The sequence below is a fragment of the Rhinolophus sinicus genome, linkage group LG05 (assembly GCF_036562045.2).
Source record: "Rhinolophus sinicus isolate RSC01 linkage group LG05, ASM3656204v1, whole genome shotgun sequence".
Taxonomy (NCBI): domain Eukaryota; kingdom Metazoa; phylum Chordata; class Mammalia; order Chiroptera; family Rhinolophidae; genus Rhinolophus; species Rhinolophus sinicus.
In genome coordinates, this window is record NC_133755.1 from 3,390,415 (window position 1) to 3,411,606 (window position 21,192).

The following is a 21,192-nucleotide window of genomic DNA, read 5'->3' on the forward strand; positions in this document are numbered from 1 at the left end:
GGTTAGTGTCAACCTTCAAATTATTTGTGCCCTAGAGGAGGAGACAGAGACCACACAGATCAAATTGTTTCCCTGAATCCCCGAGTCAAGCATTATTGTGAACCTCCTGTGATTAGTGAGTATGTTCCACCTTGTGTGCTTTATGTAGAAGGGTCTCTCACAGTGACTCAGCTTAGTTTGAGCTTGATTAAGAGTAAACTTAACACAACTCCTTTGATACGAAAAGCAGTCAAACGCTTCTCAGAAATCTAAGTGTCAAGGTTTATATGAATTTGAGGTTATTCCTGTTTATGTAGCACCCAGAACTTCTGAAATATTATGAATACTAAATAAATTATTTTTTAATGGATTAATTCTTCCATTCTCAAAAATATCATTATGTTATGAGATATCAGAGATTGAAAAGATTTCTCCATATTCATAGTATCTGCTTTAGAGAGTTACATGTTGTTTGTTTGCTTTTTTCCTGAATTACTCTATATAAAAAAAAAGCAAAACTTTTCTTATAGTGAAACATAAGTAAAGGTGACAAAAATGTGTCTCTCTTCTATAATTACATTGGATTTCATCCATTTAATTGAAATGTTACTTCATTCCAGAAAAATTAGTTTGACACAGTCTTATCAAAGGCTACTCATGCCAATCTTTTCTGAATTACCAAATAGGTTTGTTAGTAAAAATAGAGGTGACACCACCAGAAAATTCAGTGGCATCTTTTCAACAAATGGAGTTGAAAGTACTGGACATTTACATGCAAAAATTAATCCACACACAGACCTTACATCTCTTAAAATTAATTTAAAATTAGTCACAGAACTAAATATAAAACACAAAACTATAGAACTCTAAGAAGATAACATAGGAGAAAATCTAAATAAACTTGGGTATGGTGATAATATTCTAGGTATGACACCAAAGGCACAATGCATAAAAAAAGAATTGATAAGCTACAGTTCATTAAAATTTAAAAGTTCAGCTCTGTAAAGGACACTGACAAGAGAATGAAAAGACAAGCCCAGAGTAGGAGAAAATATTTGCAAACGGCACATCTGATAAAGGACTGTTATCCAAAATAATAGCTCAACAGTAAAAAAACAATTAAAGCTCAACAGTAAAAACCCAATTAAAAAATGAGCCGAAGACCTTAAGACACATCTTGCCAAAGAAGATATACAGATGTCAAATGAGCATATGAAAAGTTGTCCAACATCAAATATCATTAAGTAAATGCAAATTCGAACAGCAATGAGATACCACTACAGACCTATCAGAATGGCCAAAATCTGGAACACCAACGTCATCAAATGCTGGCGATGATGTGGAGCAACAGGAACTCTCACTCACTGCTGGTGAGAATGCAAATTGTGCAGCCATTTTGGAAGAGAGTTTGGCAGTGTTTTTCACAACTAAACACACTTACCATATGATCTAGCAACTATATTCCTTAGCATTTACTCAAATGAGTTGAAAATGTATGTCCACACAAAACCGTACACACCTATGTTTATAGCAGCTTTATTCATAATCACCAAAACCTGAAAGCAACCAAGGGGCCCTTCAGTAGGTAAATGGGTAAACAAACTGGAACATCCAGACAACAGAGCCATGCAAAGACATGGAGGAAACCTAAGTGCATATAACTATGTGAAAGAAGTCCGCCCAAGTAGGCTACTTAGAACTGTATGATTCCAAGGATACAGAATTCTAGAAACAGCAAAACCATAGAGATTGAAATATGATCAGTTGTTGCCAGGAGTGGGGGGTGGGGCAGGGGAAGAGATGAAAAGGTGAAGTAGAGTCTTTTTAGGGCAGTGAGAATACCCTGTATGATGCCATAATGATCAATATATGTTTCTCTGCATGTGTGCAAACCCATAGAAGGCACACACCAAGAGTGAGCCATAATAAAAACTGTGAACTTTGGGGGATTATGATGTGTCGATGTGGGCTCATCGATTGTAAGAAGTGTACCCTCTGGTGGGGGGGAGGGTATCACTAACTGGGAGGCTGTGCATTTGTAGGGACTAGAATATAGGAAACCTCTGTATTCCTCACTCAATATTGCTGTGAATTTAAAACTGCTCTAAACAATAAAGTTTGTTTGTTTGTTTTTTAATGCCAGTGCTGAGTCAGAGAGATAAATGCTCTGTGATGGCACTTTTCTTTCTTTTTACAAAACCCACTTTTCATTAAAAATCAAATGGCCGTGCTGAAAAAGAACAAATAAAGTTAACGTAAATCTACATAAATGTCATCCCCCCTATTTCATTGAATCTTAGTAGCAAATGTTTCACATTTTAACTTAAATCTGGAGGCATCCTATACTTAATGCAAATTTACGATTATACTTAGGCTTTTTTCCTCTTTTTTTTTCGCTTTACTGATTCATAAAATCATAGTTTCAAATGAAATAATGGCATCTTCTTTTTAGCAAAGTGTGACTTTTCTATTCAATGTCTAGTGCAGTGCTGGTGCACTGGAGTGAGCTCAGCAATGCTTGAGGAGGAGAGCTTTTACATATAACGAGCACAAATCCACGACTAGTGCTTTATAAGCTTGAATTACCGAAAAAAATAAAATCTGGTCCAATGGGAAGGAGGTAATGGGAGTAATGACTGAGAAAAACTAGTTTTCAAAGGAACTGGTTTTCTGCAAGAGAAAGTAACTTGCCTGGCATATGTTCCCGGTTGCCCTGCCCAGAGAAACCCTGCCCAGTGGTTTTCGGGACTTGCTGGCTAATGATGAGCCACAAAGGTAACATTTATCAACTTACCGAGGTTAAGTTCATCATTAAATTGTTCATGTTCTTTCTCCTGGACTCCCCTGGGTTTTGTTTAATGTTACAGACAGATGGTGCTGAGGAATTTCAGGTGTTAGTTGATGACATTTTGGTTTTCCTAATATGGCTTCAAGATTGTTTTCAAGGAGATTAAATTCCATAGTAAATCACACGCGCCTCTCGGCTTCACAGTCTGATTGGCTCCCTAATGCCTGCACCAAATATTTGATCCTTCAGCCATAACCACACTTCCTGCTCTGCCTCCAAGTTCTGCCCTTAGAATGCCAGGCACCATCTGTTACACTGATGTAAGGAGGAGATGAGAAGCAGTTTTATGAATGTTGCAACTGATTAGTTATCGAGTGGTACCTAATTAGTCTGTCTCTGATTATCGTATAATTGAAGATATCTATCATAGCCCTAGCTGCACACTGGCACCAGGTACCCCTCTTTGTCAGAAGCCAGCAAGGACGGACAGCATCACAGCACAGCCCCAGGAGGCCAGCTGTGCCCCTGGCTCAGCGGATTTTGCCCTGGTTCCTCCCCATGGGTAACTGAGCGTCTGAGGCATGCCCCCTCACCAGTCCATGGAGTCATGTCTCCCACTTGCCCTGAAGTGGGTGGGAGTGAGTGAGGGCTGTGTGTTCTCTGTTGCTTTAGTGTCATCCTGGCCTCGGCTTTTGGTGTCTTGCTGAGTAGAGAGATGGTGGGAGGCAGGCTGTTTCCCTCTCCTCAGCTCCAAGGAGAGACCCTCGAATTCTGTCTGCAAAAGCAAAAGCAGGGTGTCCAGAGGACAAGAGAGGACAACCATGGGAAAGGGGGGATGTCTCACTTTTCCTTTCCTCTTTGCATTCTTCTCAAAACTAGGAGTGGAGAGGTGCTGGGAGAAGGCGACCTGTTACCAATTTCTGCTGGGAGCTTTGAACTTCAGGATATAGCCTTTGATAATCAAGTGCCACATTGAAATCTGTGGTGCCACTTTTCGCAGTGTATGTTTTAGGACCAAGATAAGAGTTCACAAAGTACGGAGCCCAGTGGGCCCATTTCCAAGTCCAAGTGGGGCTTGGGGACTGTTCCTCAGAGGACCATATAATTGTTTACTTTTCTACTTGAGTCTGGGTTCCCTCTTGCAAATGTTTGTAAGACCCACTCTGGCTTCTCTCTACCAAGGCTATTTATAAAAATGTTCCTCTGTATGTCCTATATAATCTCCAGTAAGATATACACTGAATTCTTTAGCTCTTTTTATCTTTTTGTAAGTAATCATTCATCACACTCTACTTCAGTTTTCAGCACAGAAATAGTTCAGTAGAGTTTATATACAAATCTTCAGAATAAAATCTTTGGAGAAAACAAAATGCCTTTGATTTTAACCTCATTTTCCCCAATGACATTGGTAAAAATGAAATGGAATAAAATGAAATGTGAAATCAAACAGACTAAACAAACAAAGTCATAACAGTGCTGAGACCATGTGTCAGATGGCATATTTGCTGGTCTCATGGACCATCTCTAGGACCATCAAATAGAATTTGTCTGTCCTTGGTCTGGCCAACCTTCCCATAGCAGAAGAATTTGCAGATCTTACTAGTACAGTCGTGAACCTATGTAAATCCATGTATTTTGTTCTATTTACAGAAACAACAAAGATTTAACACTAAATAAAGATAATAACAGTGAGTTTATTACTTTAAAATACTAATGAGTATTATCCTATTAACTTCCATTTATGCCCCCTTGTTTATTAAAAAATGTTTAGAGTCTCTTTTTCCACAATTCTACTTTCACCCTAATAAATTGTTTTGGATTGATTTAAACAACATTCCTACTCAAATGGCTTTTGATATCATTAACTGACTAATTCCCCAGCTAATACTTTTTCTTTTTTTAATATCTCTCTAATATTTTGATCACACATGCTGGTTGTCACCACAATCCCAGAGACTTGGCGTAGAGGCTGTCAGAGGCGACAAAGGTTTCACAAAGCTGTTACCTAATCGATCTGTATAGCGCAAGGACAGCTCTCAAATCTTCGCCCCATTCCTGGATAGATGCCCGTTCAGCTGATGATAACCTCACACCAAACCGCATCACTTCCACAGGTACATGTCTCAAAATCTACACAGCAGTTTTCAGATTCTGGTTTCCTTTTTTGTGGTTTTATTTCTCCCAAAACTATTCCGTCAAAATCCCTTCTGTGTTTCTAGTACCCAGGAGACAAGGCTTACCTTCCTTAGACACTAACATGTCTAAATTCAACTCGTTTTTTTTTGCTTTCCAAAATAATAAAAATAGTTGCAACTCACAATTTGTACAATTTGAGCATATGGTACTCAAAATCCCCTGGCTCCTTACAAAGTTTACAAAATAAACAAAGTTCGATAAATTCAGTAATTTGGGTTACTGTTGATTGAAGAGGGATTATTTTAGACATGAGCGAAGCAATAAGAGCACTAAATTTCCAAAGACTCTTAATAGTGATAGAGTTAATATTTTATAAAAAGTTGCATTTTATATACATTTATATGTGTTTTTTCTCTTCATTAATCCCTCTACAACCCTCATAAATAAAACATGAATGCTAGAAATGCCTTTCATTTAAACTGCATATAAATTTATATCTAGTTCTGGCTTCCCTTGAAATTTTTTAATAAAGTTTCTCGTGAAACCTTATTTCCTTACCTGGAATCCCACAGCCTTTCTAGCAGCCATTCCAAAAGAAATGTTTCACAAATGTAATGGAGTCCTACAGACTTTAGCAGTTGAAAAGATATTAGTACTATTTAGTCTTTACCCCAGTTTAAATTTGCCCAAGGTCACGGTGTAGGTTAAAACAGAAACACAGCTAGAATGCTGGTGTTTTGACCAGGACTCCAGAGCTGCTCCCTACTGAGTTTCACTTCTGCTATTAGGTCCAAGAAGACGACGTTGTATCCTAGAAAGACATCAGATCTTCAGAAACTGTGAGTGACCTCAATTACAATATCTCTTCAGAGGTCAAGCAGCAAAAGATATTGGCGAACTCCTTTCTTTTGTAAATAACATAATTAAGGGCCTTGCACATTTTTATCCAGCGTTCAGATATCATGTTTCATCATAGGGCTAAATCCGTTGCCTTAGTGCTAATATATCAACAGTGAAATTTCGAGAAAAAAATAAAAAGGACACAATGTCTCACAGGGCAGGAGGGTTCCGTTTGTCCATGAGTGGAACTTCGGATCTCCGGACACTTTCATGCTTCACATCGCTTTAGCTTTAAAAGGTCATTAGAGGATCGTCACTTGATAATCTAATGCACAATTTTATGCAGAATCACAGGAATGCCATTGCATTCCTCTGCCATCTACACTTAGTTCTAGTTATTTCCCTTCTTCAGAGAACTTTTTCCTAAGAAATTCTCTGAGACTAGAGGGCTGGAGTGGGAAGGCCTGGGTTTCTTCCACTGGTGCCTGACCTCACGCCCAGTCTGCCTACACAGGTGAGGACACGGGCGTCACGTGGCCCCTGTTAAGTTGTCATGGTTTTCATGCTCCCCACCAAACCCCGTTGCATCTGCTCTTACTGCTACTGCTCCTAAGATCAGCAGCCCTCCTCTTCCACCACTGAACCTTCTCATACACACGAGGTTCTGAAAATGGCCATGTTGCATATTTTGACGTGTACAGATAACTTCAAAGACAGCTGTTGCTCTACCATTAATGACAGGCTGTAACCTCGATCTCCCTGAGCTCAGCGGGTTCTGATCCCACCCAGTCCCACAGGAACATTGTCAGTGAGAGAAAGGTCATCCGCGCAGGTCTTTTCCTGTTCTAGAAAATGGATTCACCTTGCCAGAGAATTGGAGCTGGACCAGCACAACAGGACTTAGAAGTCCCAGAACAGAAGTAAACACATCTTCTTTCCACCCCAGGTTCACAAAGGGGCAGGAAAGGAGGAGAGATGGTGCAGCCTCGTTGCCAGAGACAAACTCGCCTGCATCCTGTCACCCACATTCTGAGAATCCCAGAAGAGCTGGGGCCTCCCGGTGCCAGCCTTGCTTGCACATCCTAGCTGGGCAGCATGAACACACTGTGTGGGACACCTGGGCAACCAGAAATGCTCGAGCAATTTTCACTCAGGAATCCTTCTTCTGTCACGTCCGGGGAATTCCCTCTGGAGTCAGAAGGTTAACCGCCCCCATCCCTGCGGCCTTCACCGCCACCACGGCCAGAAGCCTCCATCCACATGCCTTGGCCAAGGTCACACGCTAAGAGGGTAGGGATCAGGACTCCAACGCCCACCCGGGGCTCCCTTCTGTTTGCATCCGAAAGTAAAGGACGTCTATTTTATTTTATTTTTTCCAGGTTTATTGAGGTGCCCTTGACAATGAAGACTGTATACTTAAGGGGCAGAACGTGATCATTGGATCTCTGTGTGCACTGTGAAACAATTACCACAACCAAACTCATTGACACATCCACCACCGCACTTTATCATTGTGTGTGTGTGTGGTGCAAACACTCACTATCTACTCTCTTAGCAAATTTCAAGTATACAATGCAGTGTTATTAACTGTAGTCGCCATGCTGAACACCAGATCCCCAGAGTTTATTTGTGCTGAGTAACCAAAACTTGATACCCTTTCACCATCACCTCCCTGTTTCCTTCATCCCCAGCCCCTGGCAACCACCATTCAGCTTTCTGCTTTTATGAGTTTGACTAGTTCAGATTCCACATACAAATGAGATAATGCGGTATTTCTCTTTCTGTGCCTGTCTTATCTCACCGAGCATAATGTCTTCCAGATTTACCCTTGTTGTTGCAAATGGGAGGATTTTCTTCTTTTTTAAGGCTGAATAATACGGCATAGTATACTGTATATATATATATATAATCTGCAATCACATTATCTTTATCCATTCATCCATCAATAGACACTTAGTTATTTCCATATCTTGGCTATTGTAAAAAATGCTGCAATGAACTCTGGAGTACAGATACCTCTTTGAGATACCGAGTTCATTTCCTTTGAATATATACCCAGAAGTAGAGTTGCTGGATCATGTATTAGTTCTAGTTTGAATTTTTTAAGGAAACTTCATACTGTTTCCCTAGTGGTTGCAACAAGTTACGTTCCCACCAACAGTTCACATGCATTCCCTTTTCTCCCCACCCCAGCCATACCTATCCTTTGTCTTTTACTGGTAACCATCTATCCAGTGTGCAATGATCATTCACTGTGGTTTTGATTTGCATTTCCCTGATGACTGTTGATATTGAGCACCTTTTCATGAATCCACTGACCATTGTGCACATATTCTTCTGAGAAATGTCTATTCAGGTTCTTTACTCATTTTTAATCAGGTTATTTGGGGGTGTTTTCACTATTAAATTATATGACTTCCTTACAAGTTTTGAAAATTAATGCCTTATCAGATGCATGGTTTGCAAATATTTTCTCCCATTCTGTAGATTGTCTCTTCACTCTGTTGGTTGTTTACTTTGCAGTGCCGAAGCTATTTCGTGTGACACAATCCCACTTATCTATATTGCTTTTTTTTCCTGTGCTTTTCGGTCCTAACCAAAAATTCATTGCCCTCACCAGTGCCAAAAATCATTTTCCTAATGTTTTCTTCTAGTAGTTTTACAGGTTCAGGTTTTACGTTTAAGTCTTTAATCTATTTCCTGTTGAGTATTGTATATGGTATGAGATTTCATGCTTCAGCATGTTGGTATCACCATTTATTGAACAGACTAATATTTCCCCATTGTGTTCTTGGCATCAGTGTCAAAGATTGATTGGCCATAGTTTTGTGGATTTATTTCTGAGCTCCCTCTGCTGTCTCATTGGTCTATATGTCTGTTATTATATCAGTAGCACACTTCTAATTATGGTAGCTTCATAATATATTTTCAAATCAGAAAGTGTGGTACATCCAACTTTGTTCTCCATGCTCAAGATTGCTTTGGATAATTGGGGTCTTTTGTGGTTCAATAAGAATTTGGGGGATTTTTTCTCTTTCCATGAAAAATGCCATTGAGATTTTGGTAAAGATTGCATTGAATCTGTAAATCACTTTAAGTAGTATGGACATTTTAATAATATTAATTCTTCTAATCCATGAACATAGGATATCTTTCCATTTGTTTTAAATTTATTTGATCAATATTATGTTTTCAGTGTACCGAACTTTTACCCACTTTGGTTAAATATATTCCTACAATTATATTTATTTTGTTTATTTCTGTATTTCGTTTTTTGGGTTTGTTTTTTTTTAATTCTATTGTAAGTAGATTGTTTACTTAATTTACTTTGAGGTATTTCATTGTTAGTGTTTAGAAATGCAACTGATTTTTGTATTGTGATTTCATATCCCGCAATTTCACTGAATTTATTGATTAATCCGAACACATTTTTGATGCAGAGTTTTCTCACACCATCTGTGGTGAAACGTACAGGCCACCAGCTATGGAAGGAGAGAGGCACATAAAGTCCTGGAGACATGATGTGTGACCTAGTTGTGGGGGGTTTCAGGTGATACATCCTACCAGGTTCATGGGTGAGCCTCTTTGTAGACCCATGAGGCAGTTAATAGAAACTGTGGCTTTTTATTGAGTTCTAGGCTTTGGTTACTATGCACCCCTGCCCCAGTTCCCTGCTCCTCATTTCCCCAGATTATTGAGCTGTGCCAGCCCTCTCAGTGTTCTGGGTGGAGTGAGAAAGAAGTGGTCCTCATGGGCATTGTCCCGATGGCTAGGGAAGCTGGATGCTCATAATACTCTCACTTTCCCCCATGGGTAAAATCATGGACCAACAGGATCTCTCTTGACATTTAGCAATGCTACCTTGGGAGAGAGGTGACACAGTTAAAGTGAAATTCTTCTTCTTATCCTCTTCCACACATCTATCTGTTCTTGTATTTTTGCCTCATTGAGTTGTTGGGGTCTCTACACTGGACTCCCAGGCCCCCACAATGTTACTCTTAACTGTGGGTGTCTGTTTCTATGACAACCCTTCTTCTTCCATCTTGCTGATATCACTCCTTTAGTTTTGGATGGTTTAAAGACTGACCACTAGAAAAACTATTGGGAAAATATGCATTAAGCCAAATTCTGTAAATATAAATATGATAACCTAATACAATATAGAAAATTTAAAAATATATAAACAGAGATGTGTAGAGATAGCTAAACAGAGAGATGAAACAGAGGTGGAGGTGGAGATGAGAGAGAGAGAGAGAGAGAAGAAGAAGTAGAGACAGAGAGAGAGAGAGATGTGATTCTAGTGGACCACAGAAAGTTCCACATCTCAAAACATGACCTCTCAAACTGCTGACTTAAGACTACAAATTAAACTATTCATTCAATGAGGGTTTGTTTATCAAATGCTTGGTATTTAAGAGATAACTATGATTCAGTCCCTGCCCTGGAGCAATTTAGAGTTTCAAAGAAGAGAAGGCAAATAAAAAATTAATTATAACAGTATGTGATGGAATAAATACTGTAACAGAGGTTTACGAAGTGTTGAGGAGGACAAAGAGAGGAAGAGACAGCTTCTATTTCAGGTATTGACCTTAGTGGGAATTCCAGCTTTGTTGGTAAGAGCTACAAGTTTTATGTGTTGTCAGTCATGCATATCTACTTATGAATGAAGGACAAAGATTCAGGGTGAAGGGAGACAGGAGAAACTTACGACAAGTGCTTCAATTGGAGAGCATGTGTTGGTATATGGGAAAATACAAGATGAACAAAGAAAAAGAAGTACTGGTCCTCAAAACAAATATTGTTCATTCTAATTTTGTAAAGGTGTGACATAAGCTGCGAAGATGAGTCATGAAGACCAGGGCAATTCTCCAAGTTTTCGTAGCTTCACAAACATCTCCAGTTCTATGCAGAGACCTATATTCTAGTGCGTTAATGGAGTCAATAGGACCACGGTGTAGAGCTGCACGTCTAAGAGCATATTTAATGGATTCATTGAGGAGATACAGAGGGTGCCAAAAAATATATATACACATTTTAAGAAAGGAAAACTGTATTAAAATTGTAATACTCAATATATACCGATAACAAAAGATGAACACAAGTCACGTGTGACTTCTGCAATTACACGAGGTGCTCAAAGTGGTTCCATCAGTGTCCACACACTTCTGATTATGGCGAACTAATGCTTGAGCAACGCTGACCAAAGTGTCCACTTGTATACATTTTTTTTGGCACACCCAGTATTTATTGAACAGATCTTTCATATCAATAACTGGGTCTCTCAGAATGTAAAGAGATGAATAAGACAATTACTATGCTCAAGAAACCCAATGTCCAGTGGCCTAGACAAGCATCCAGGAACCAAAACTAACCCTCAGCCAATCTATGATGCTTAGACCAGAGGCCCCTCATCAGAGGCAGTTGTGTTTGCTTTCTCACAATAAACTGTAGTCATAAATAAAGGACTCTGGTCATGCTTAAATTGGCAGCGGAGGAAGACTAAGGATTCTCTGTCTCCTTGTTTATGCGTCTTCTTGTTGACAGTCGGTAATGGTCAGAGTCAGTTGAATTCTGCCTGAATATATCAAGTCTCCATCAACACCTCTGACCATCACCTGCTGTGATCTACTCTTCCTGACCATTATGCTTCAACATTATGCCCCATGTTCACGTCATTACAATGTCCTAACAATCCTACATCCTCAAAACTTCTGGAGACCAAATTCCACTTGCTGTTACACCAGCATCACTTCTACCAGACTCTAGTCATGTCTTTAATCTTGCCTGCCCTTTTAAGCGCCACCTCCCGAGTACATTCCAGAAACTGCTGCCTGCGTGGTCTGTCTGAACAGCATACCTAATCACGTTTCCTGTCTGCCGAAAACCCACCAGTGGCCTCTCTTCTACCACGTGCTCACTCTCGCTCTCAGTATCCTCGTCATACACGTTAGCGTAGCAAAGAGCTTTGTCAACAGACTGGCTGCCTACATGCATCATTCACCTCCTGTTTTGTTCAAATATTTGCTGCTCCTTGCTTTTTTCCCTTTACACAGCCTGTTTCCACAACAGGAACGTACTTTTTTCTCCTTCATCTGGCATCGAATGCCGACTCCTATTTCAGATCTAAGCACATGTCACGTCCTTCATAAACTTTTTCTCTACCCCTTGACTGATTTAAATGATTATGGGCTTACACAATACCCAAGTGGACAGTTACCATAAACTTTTCTCGCTGCTTTGTATTCACTAATTTATTTGTCTGTATTTTTTCTTCCTTAGAATTTACAAACTTTTACATGTCGAATTAGTTCAAAGGTCATTAATATACCTTTTCAACATTGATTCATAATTAACCTTTTATTTCCACCTTCTTTTAAAAAAATACAGAGGCACACTCAAATATTTGGGACCATCAAACGTTACCAGGTTACCAAATTTTATCTGGTAATAACTGTATTCAGTACCCTGTCCAGAGGGTAAGAAGTCCGTCATGTACCAATATGGACTGAGCGAGCTGGGAGTGCTTTAAACCCCACCCAGGGACAGCCTCCCCCTCTACGGGGGGCACTGAAGGACCCCGCGGGGCAGTGACCTGGGGAAGAGCCCCCTGCAGCAGGTGGCCAAGTATTCCCTCAACATTCAGAAAACACCTTTGAAGCAGCAGGTGACGTTCGGGTATTGGGTGTGGCATTAGAAATATAGATGTGAACAGAGTACTGTTCTCCCTTCCTGGGCTCGTAGATGGGTGGGGACACAGGCAGGCATCCCCGAGAAGGCCTGCTGACACACACGGTGTTACAGTTTCCACTGTGTCACTCCAGTGAACCAGGTCTTCATGGTAACTTAAAGTCCTGCTAACTCACATGTGGTTGGTATCCTGAGGTCATGATAAAGGTGATGAGGATGGTTGAGCATATGCTATTGGTAACAAGAAACAATACCTTTATGCATCTAACTGATATCTGGTTTTATTTTTATTGATCAAAAGTGCTTTCATCCAGAGGAAATAATGACTTGGCACTGTAGAAAAAAGGGAAGATGACATTTTGTTTGCTTATTAAGGAATTGGTGTAGTAATTATAAATGAACCTTTGTACGTGGTCACTAAGAGGGAAAGTAAACTGTGACTTTTATATTCAAGAGAGAATAAAAATCTCAGTTGACGGCTGTTCGTCTGAGACGGAGGTCTTAGCATCTGCATCTGGCCAAGTCCTTCCCCTTTAATGCTTTTATCTTTTCTCTTCATGTAAGTATTACTGACGGAGGTGCTCTTGCATGCCAGGTGCTCTGCCACACATGGGAAAGCCGAGATGAACGAAACGTGGTGCGTGTTCTGAAGGACACGTGGCAGAGGACAGAAGGGAGAGTGGTCCTGCGTGCATGCCTTGGGGAGCTCTGTGCATGAATGTATGTTTGCAAGGTTATGGGAGCCAGGGCTGCCCCGACTCACCGTGTCACCCTCTATCTACTCCGCACTGCCACTCAGCTGATGTCTTCAGACAAGTCTGGGGCATCTGGATGATACTGAGGGAAATGAGAAAGTCATGAGAGAAACAACTATGTGTGCAAATTTGTGCTAGTTCAGATACCTCTCACCTTCAGTTCTCAAGTGAGCTGACAGCTCGCAGAACCCTGGTTTGAGGTGGAACACTGTATCCACTAGCAACTGTCCCGGTGCCCCAACTGTGAGAAGGTTTCCACGTCCCCAACGTTTCAGAAGATGAACCTTAAAGAAATCCCAGGTAGCAATGTGACGAGAGCACACTACAGGAAGCCACGCAGGCTGCTCCAGGTGCCACCAGAAGCCAGACCATACAGAGCCAGATAGTGGACAGTCATCCAAACAGGGACTGGATTTAGGAAACCCTGGCTTTACACTATGGGGCCTCTACAGGGAAGACAGTCGTCAATCCAACCATACAAACTTCAGCGGTCAGCACACAGTGATCTCGGTTCCAGCTGGAGTTCTACACATCGGTCAGGTCAGCGGGCCATGGCACAGCCCTGCTCACAGTGGCTTTGATCACGTGCCGAGAGCAGACAAATCCTGCCCAGCAGCAAGGACAAGGCCATGTCTGAAGATTCCACAGTCTGATCTGGATACCAGTCTAGGGCAAAACGAACCTCTCCCAAATGTCTTTACCTCTTCTGTGAAATCGCTCTGATTCCTCTATGCTTCTTTATATTTCTCCTTGTCTTCTGTTCTATGGTTTTCCTCTTATTTCCACTCCCAGGAGTAACAGTTATTATTACAGTAAAAGCTAACATGTACTCAGTGCTTCCTTTGTGCCAGACTCTGTCTTAGAAATTTCCAGAGTATTGACTCATTTAACCTTCACAATAAATTTAGGACCTATTTTAAGATTATTTCATTTTGTTTCATTATTATACATTTTCTTTCCAATACGAACCATGGAGAAGCAAAATGACTTGCCCAAAGTCACCCAATGAGTAAGCAGTTGGGCTTCAGGTCAGACAATCTGACTTCAGAGCTTGATCTCGTAAAGAAGCTGTCCCTTCTGCCTACTGCCATCCAGTGCAAACATGTCACACATGTGTTAGAGCTGAGTTCAACAGGAAATCCAACTATGCTTCGTCTCACAAGCATTTAAACCACATAGTAAGGTCGTGCCTTTCGCTTGACCTCTCCAATTTTTATTGGTTCCAGCAATGGTGAGTATGACGCGTTCTTCTTGCCTGACCCAACGCTGACTATCCCTGACCCAACACCAGTCACAAGGTCTTTGTGAACTTTCCATAATGACTAGGAGGGTTTTTAAGGCAGATTTGTCTTCTGGCAAGTTTTAAGAATAGCAAGATACTTAACATGGACCTGAATTGTTGTTCACATTATAATGTACATTTTGAGGAGACATGGAAGACCTTCATATTCTAATCTGAACTCATTCTCTCTCTCAGGGAGGAGGGAATTTCTTGGAATCCCAAATGGCTAACTTCATGTTCTACAGAAATTCTTTGCCTTCTCTTTGTGGACAGGCCTAGAATCCTGTCCAGAACACTGAAAGCCTTGGATCCTTCTGAGATTCAAATCCAGGGCCAACTGAAATGGGGAAAATGTTTTCCAGATCTACCTACCCCAGAGAGTGGGCTCATAGGTACACAAACCATTTCAGAGAGAAATTAGAGATAAATATATGGAGCAAGGTTTAGGTGACTAGGTTTTATAGCAACACACCAGATTCCCAGAGAGAATCGAAAACACTTCATGCTGGAGAGGTCATCCATCCCAATCTTTGTAACCCCCACCCAGACACATATTCAGTACAACAATTTCTTCTGGATCTTAGCAATCTTGTCATCTGGCCTCAGCCTGTGTAACAACAGCAGTGGGACCTCCACTAACTCATACAACTCCCCTATTCCACTTCTGACAACTTCAGTTGCTGAAATATCTATCAATAATTACTTATTAATAGGTGATATGTGGCTTCAGGTAGAATCTGGCCCTGTGAGTGTTCTCTCAGGTGGTCTTGATGTGCACATCTGGAGAAAGAATCACACCTTCCAATATTTTTTGAAGGACAAATATTCACTGTGTCAAGTGGTCCTTCCCACAGTGTGTTACCTATGAGGGTCTTACCACGGCTGCTATTCTCTAGTATTTAAGTTAATCACTTGTGTCTGTCATGCATCCTGAACAACTTTGTAAGGACTGTGGAGACAAGCTGCCAGCCTGCATTTCTTTATATTACCCACAATGCCCAGCAGCAAGTCTTGTTCAATAGATTTGTCTTAAAACCTACGTAGTAGAGTAGGAAGATGTCTGGGCTCTACTCCTGGCTCTCACACCAGATGGACAAACATGGGTAAGTCTCTGGCTGTCTAGTTTTAGCACATCAAACTTTTAGACGGTAGAGAAGGAGCTGGAGAGAGGAGGAGGACAGCATGTTGGCGCTCTCTATTACAAGGACGAATTACAAGGACCCTGGATTTGGTAAAACCAGAAGTCTGCATTGGAGCCATTGTCTACACCTTACTGACTTTAAAAACTGGCTTAATCTCTCTGAACCTCATGATCCTCCGTTTTACAATGGAACTATTGATAGCATTTATGTCACAAGATTGTTTTGAAGATTCCATGAGATAACATATATATAAAATGGGCTCAGCACAGTGCCTGGCACGTAAGAAAATGTTCAATACAGGTTAGCTATTTTAAGAAAATCTTTAAGATGTGAGAGCCACGAGGCATTCTCTTCAGCCCTTTTTGCCAGATGGCTTCCTAACTCTGAGTCTGGCTTCTTCTTGGGAATGTGTATAGTGGGGGGAAAAAATTGAACAAATCAATTAACAAACATCAACCAATACTTTGTACATTCAACACAATGTATCTGACTCTGTGAATAATCCAACAAGAATAAGTCATGGTCCTCCCCCTCAAGGAGGGGATAATTTAATTAAGACGATCACACATGAAAACAGAAATAAAAATTCAGGGTATAGTAATGGATTCTCAATGGCCAATTTATGCTCTATTTCCTGACGAGCACAGAAGGAGATTACTTTCCAGCCAAGACTGGTAGGGGACGCTCCCTAGGGAAGGGAAGGTCTCAACTGGTATCATTTCCACACATCCCCCTCCCACAGAAGTGCCATCTCTTCCCCACTTCTACCAAAATCGAATCAAAATAAAAACAAAGCCAACTCCTTCGTCTGGATGTCCTCTCTCAGCAAAGTGTGTCATCACCCACCTGGAATTCCAAGAGGAGCCCTTTTTAAAAGTCCTCTTTCCTGAATATCTTCAGCACCCGGCTCCTGAAACCCTCTGTATTGAAGTACTGGCTCACGTGGTTTTCATTCTTTAGGTTTCACATCACCCCACTCCATTTGTTCAGGTGGCAACCATCATGGTTTTTTACCAAAGAGTAAATCTGACACTTCAAGGCCGCATTCCAGTAATTGCTGCTTTGTCAATCTTCCTACCCTGTCCCCCAGCATCCAGAGCATGGACAGTTTTATTCCAGTCATACCACAGGTGCTTCCTATCCCCTGAGCGTCATGTTTTTCCCAACCTCCATGGTTTCTGACACTGGAAATGCCAGCCGCCTCACCCCATGTCTCCACCGGGAATGCCAACCCTCCTGTCACTTGAAGGATAAATGGAAGAGATCTCACTTTAGGATTCCGGGCAGCCTCTACCTTCCCAGGCAGATTTAGGTATCCCTGAAGGGGCTCCTCTAGCTCCCTCTGCCGAACTCAATTATCCCTCTTAATTGCATTGATATTGTCTGCATTTGTCTGACTTGTCCATAGACACTAAGCTTTTTTTCTTTTTTCCTTTTTCTTTCTTTCTTTTCTTTTCTTGTCTTTTTTTTTTTTTAGATGACAAACCATGAGTTTGACGATCCTAAACAATTTTTTAAGTACTGTGATTTATGTTTCTATTTTTATTTCTATATTTCCTGTGCACACACAGCCCAACCTAGGGTCTCAATAACTGTTTGTTGAAAAGGAATGAATATATCTATATGACCATTGAAAGATGAATAACATTTGACCAGATTTGCCAAATTTGAGACACCTCGGCAAGGAGAAGGCATAGACAGAGGGCAGGGTGACGCAATCACACTTCAAAAATAGCTAGATGTCTTTGCTGATGCGAAGCAATGAGCTGTCCTACAGTAGTCTTCCATCTGAATGACTTATCTGCAAAATTGGGTACATCTAAGAAACGTGGAACCCCCTCCTTCCTAGGTTGCTTACTGCAGTAAAGCTGCTTGTCCTCCTTATTATTAATCCATGTGGAATGCTTTCCTTTTGGCCCCTTGCAGCTCCTCTGACAGACTTATCTTAGCACAGAGTCCCAGATACTCAGCAGGCCTTAGCACTGTCAGTGCTGTAACAGAGATGTGGGTGAGGTGAGTGCGTACACAGAACGCAGCAGCGGTTTAAACATTCCTCTTACCTTTTCCATCCCATAAAGGATATTCTCTATAAACAAATAGTCTAAAGACTCAGAACAAAGCAGGACCATTTTCAACATTGCCCAAATTAAGAAAGAATATCCTTTGAAAGAAATCTGTTTTTCAGGGTGCATGTAAACCAACAGCCACTCCCTGAGAAAAAAAATTATATCCGTAGTATTTTTTAATATCAGTTTGATGAGATCTAAGTTATACACAGGTCTGGTGCCATGTAATTTGCAACGTAATTTCACTGTCTGTTTATCCATCCATCCACCCATTCATATGTATATAACACAGGCAGGGAATCTGGTGTCTGCTGCTCGTTCATAAATCAGTGTCTGCTCTCAACAACATCTGAATACAAATGTGATTAAATTTGATACCATGCCCATTTTTCATTTATCAGATTTCCGAATGTGATGCCTTGGCAGCTGTCCTATGGTAATGTGTTTTGTGTTTAACCCCCTGAGTTCTGATTCCCTCAGCCTAAGAAGCCCCTTGCAGAGAAATTGAAAATTCACTGAACAAGATATCTACTCTACATATCACAGAGAAACGTTTCTTCAGCATATCAGAGATAAAAGAATGGGGGGAAAAAGCTGCAAATAACATTGGAAAACTCAGGAGCAGTGTGTTTTTAAGCCAGCAGTGACCCTGGAGATCATCTAGCACCATACTTCTCAAACATTCATGTCCTGTGAGTCAGTCTGTACATATTCTGGTTCAGCAGGTCTGGAGTGGGGCCTGAGAGTCTGCATTTCTAATAAGCTCCCTGGTGATGCCCACACCACATATTATACAGCAGTCTAGTTGTTCTATTGTTTCCTAAATTTGGTAATCATCTGATGAACTAATGGACTTAAGTCTCCTCCAAGAATCACAAATCAGATTTTCCTGGGAGAGGATCTTAGGACTGTATTTTCAGCAGTCAACTCACATGACTGACCAAGTTTGGGAAACATCAAAAACTGAAGCCCAAAAGGAAAAGTGAATTGCTGGAGTAGAGACCTGAACACAGATTCCCAAGCAAGTGCTTTCGCCACAAAACCTATCACAACAGAAATGAAATAACCAGAATAGAAGTTGGAGAACAAGCCAGAATATTCAAAACAGGTTCCAGAAAATCGATTATAATAGAACTGGATTGTTCAGAGTTGGTGCCGAAGAAGTATCCAGAATGACCAAAACAGGTCCCCAAAAAGAGAGAAAGTATCCAGCTGATTGTCAGGGAAACAAAATGCTGATATCTTTACTAGGTATCAATAAGATACATTTACTAATAAGGAGCCCAGGTTGACAAAGCCCGCCTTTCCTTTCACTTTCTCCGTTTGCCTTCTGAGAACACATGTACAAAAACATCAGCTACTCAGTTTTGAAACCATACTCTACAGAAAGAGAGCTGTATGGTGGCTCCCCAACTTTCCCACCTTCCGAGCCCCACCACGGCATTCCAAGAGCTTTTACCAGCATACCTCCACCAACCATTGCCTACATCACCACAGGCCTGCCAAAACAACACTCCTACCTGGAAAGTTCAACAAGGAAGAGAGACTTGAAAACCTCCCTGTTCTCTTTGTCATAGGCAGACCGTTAGTCAAATTTCTTTCCCCCGGAATATAAGATAACAACAATATAGAGCTCATGGGTCTCTGAAGCTTGTGGGCAAAACGGCAAACTCCTCAACACCCATACCTTCATTTAGGGTGAGGTGGGGAGTAAATCAAATAAACATCTTGTATACCTCGATTTCCTTGCAGGGGAATAGAAACCACATTTACTATTCACCTTAAAGGGCATAAATTTTTTTAAATCACAATTATTATTTTTTTAAAAGAAGTGGAAAACTATAGAAACAATGCACTCACCTTGCAGAGTCTTGCTAGGAAATAATAACCATTTAAAGATCATTTAATATTTTTAGGATTATCCAAATGTGTTTCACGTGCCCTTAGTAAATTGAATAAAACAAAATGCAAGTAATAGGCTTGGACCCACCGTGATCACCAGAGCAAAAGACTTTGGTCAATGCTGGCAAAGTAAATCTTTCTCCATTACTATTTGGCATACATATCAGGAGCCTCAAAAGTGCTTGAGTCTGGAAAATTTCTGGCATTTTGGCCTAAAGGAATAACTGGCTTTGTACACAAGAGATATCTTTAATGCTGTTTTATTTGCAAGAGAAAACCTTTGCAAATATATAAATATCTAAATATAGAGAATTGGCTAAGGATATCAGATGAATGTAAGGTTATGGAGTTATTTAAAACTGTGGGAAGGGAGAAATTAGTAAACTGGGTTTTTCTTAGTTTAAATCAATTGAATTTAGGAGAGATTCAAGATGGTGGAGTAGATAAACACTGTGCCTGCGTCCCTCCATAAACACATTAAAATTACAATGACATTATACAGCAATCACCCTGGAGAACCACCTAAAGTCTAGGCAAACAGAAGTCCTATAACTGAAAATATAAAGAACCACACACAACGAGACTGAAAGGAGGGGCAGAGACTTGAAACAAGCCACACCTGTGTGTGGCAGCTGAGAATCAGGAGGGATATCTCGGTTCTCCCAAGAGGAGTGAGACCCCAGCCCCACACAAAGCTCCCCAGCCTGGCATACTGGTTCCGGGAAAAGGAGCCCCCACAATATCTGGCTGTGAAAAACAGTAGGGATTCCAACCATCCAGGTGGGACGGAGGCTGCAGGAAACCCAGGCGTCCTCTTAAAAGGCCGGCGCGCAGATGCACTTGCTCGCAGGCACTCACCTTGGGCTCCAGCGCAGGGGCGGTGACTCAGGAGTTGTCGGAGGCATACAGGGGGCAGACTGAGGTGTGTGACTTCAAGGAGAAGACTGGATGACAGTTGGCATTTCCCTGGTGAGGAGTCCACGTTCCGTGCAGCTGGCAGGCAGGCACCATCTTTCCTGTGTTGAGCCCGCCCCCTTCAGCCAAATCTGAATCTGATTGGCCTACTGAGCTGCCATGCTCTGCTCTGCTGAGTCACTGGGACCCCAGCCCACCTAACTCAAGCACAGCTGGAGGCATTTTCTCAGTGAGAAGCCAGCCCCTCCCGCATTGCACTCTTCCTTGGAAAACTATCAGAGTCCCACAGGCCTCAGGTAGGTGACAACTGGCCCCAATGTGCTCTGAAACTTTTGCTGAGTCACTCCAGGCTCAGCACTGGCATCAAAACAGAATTTACATTAAATGGGTGACCACAATTCTTCCCACTCTAAGGACTCCCTGAGTCCCTGCCTCACCTGACTCACATACCCCATGAGGTGTCATCAGTGGCTGAACCTTAAAGGAGCAGGCAGGTGGCACCAGGCCTTCAGGTGTCCTGGCTTTTTGGGGAGCTACCCCAGATCAGGTATCAGTCGCAGCTGTCATCAGTTTGCAGTGTGGTTTCTCCCACGTGCCTCCAAATCCAGCATGGCAAGCAAACAATTTCAAATCACTTTGTAGCTCCTACCAGGTAACCCCTGGCTGGTTATAAACAGTGGCTGACCTGGGCCTACAATGG

At 41.4% G+C, this 21,192-nt stretch overlaps 1 long non-coding RNA gene across 1 annotated transcript in view; it reads right to left on the minus strand.

Moving 5' to 3' along the window:
• Window positions 1-20,703, minus strand: part of LOC141571494 (uncharacterized) — a 338,814-nt gene extending 318,111 nt beyond the window's left edge. The window contains exon 1 of the long non-coding RNA XR_012496234.1: window positions 20,436-20,703. This is a non-coding gene — a long non-coding RNA (uncharacterized LOC141571494). The remainder of the gene's footprint in view (window positions 1-20,435) is intronic.
• Window positions 20,704-21,192: the final 489 nt, after the last annotated feature.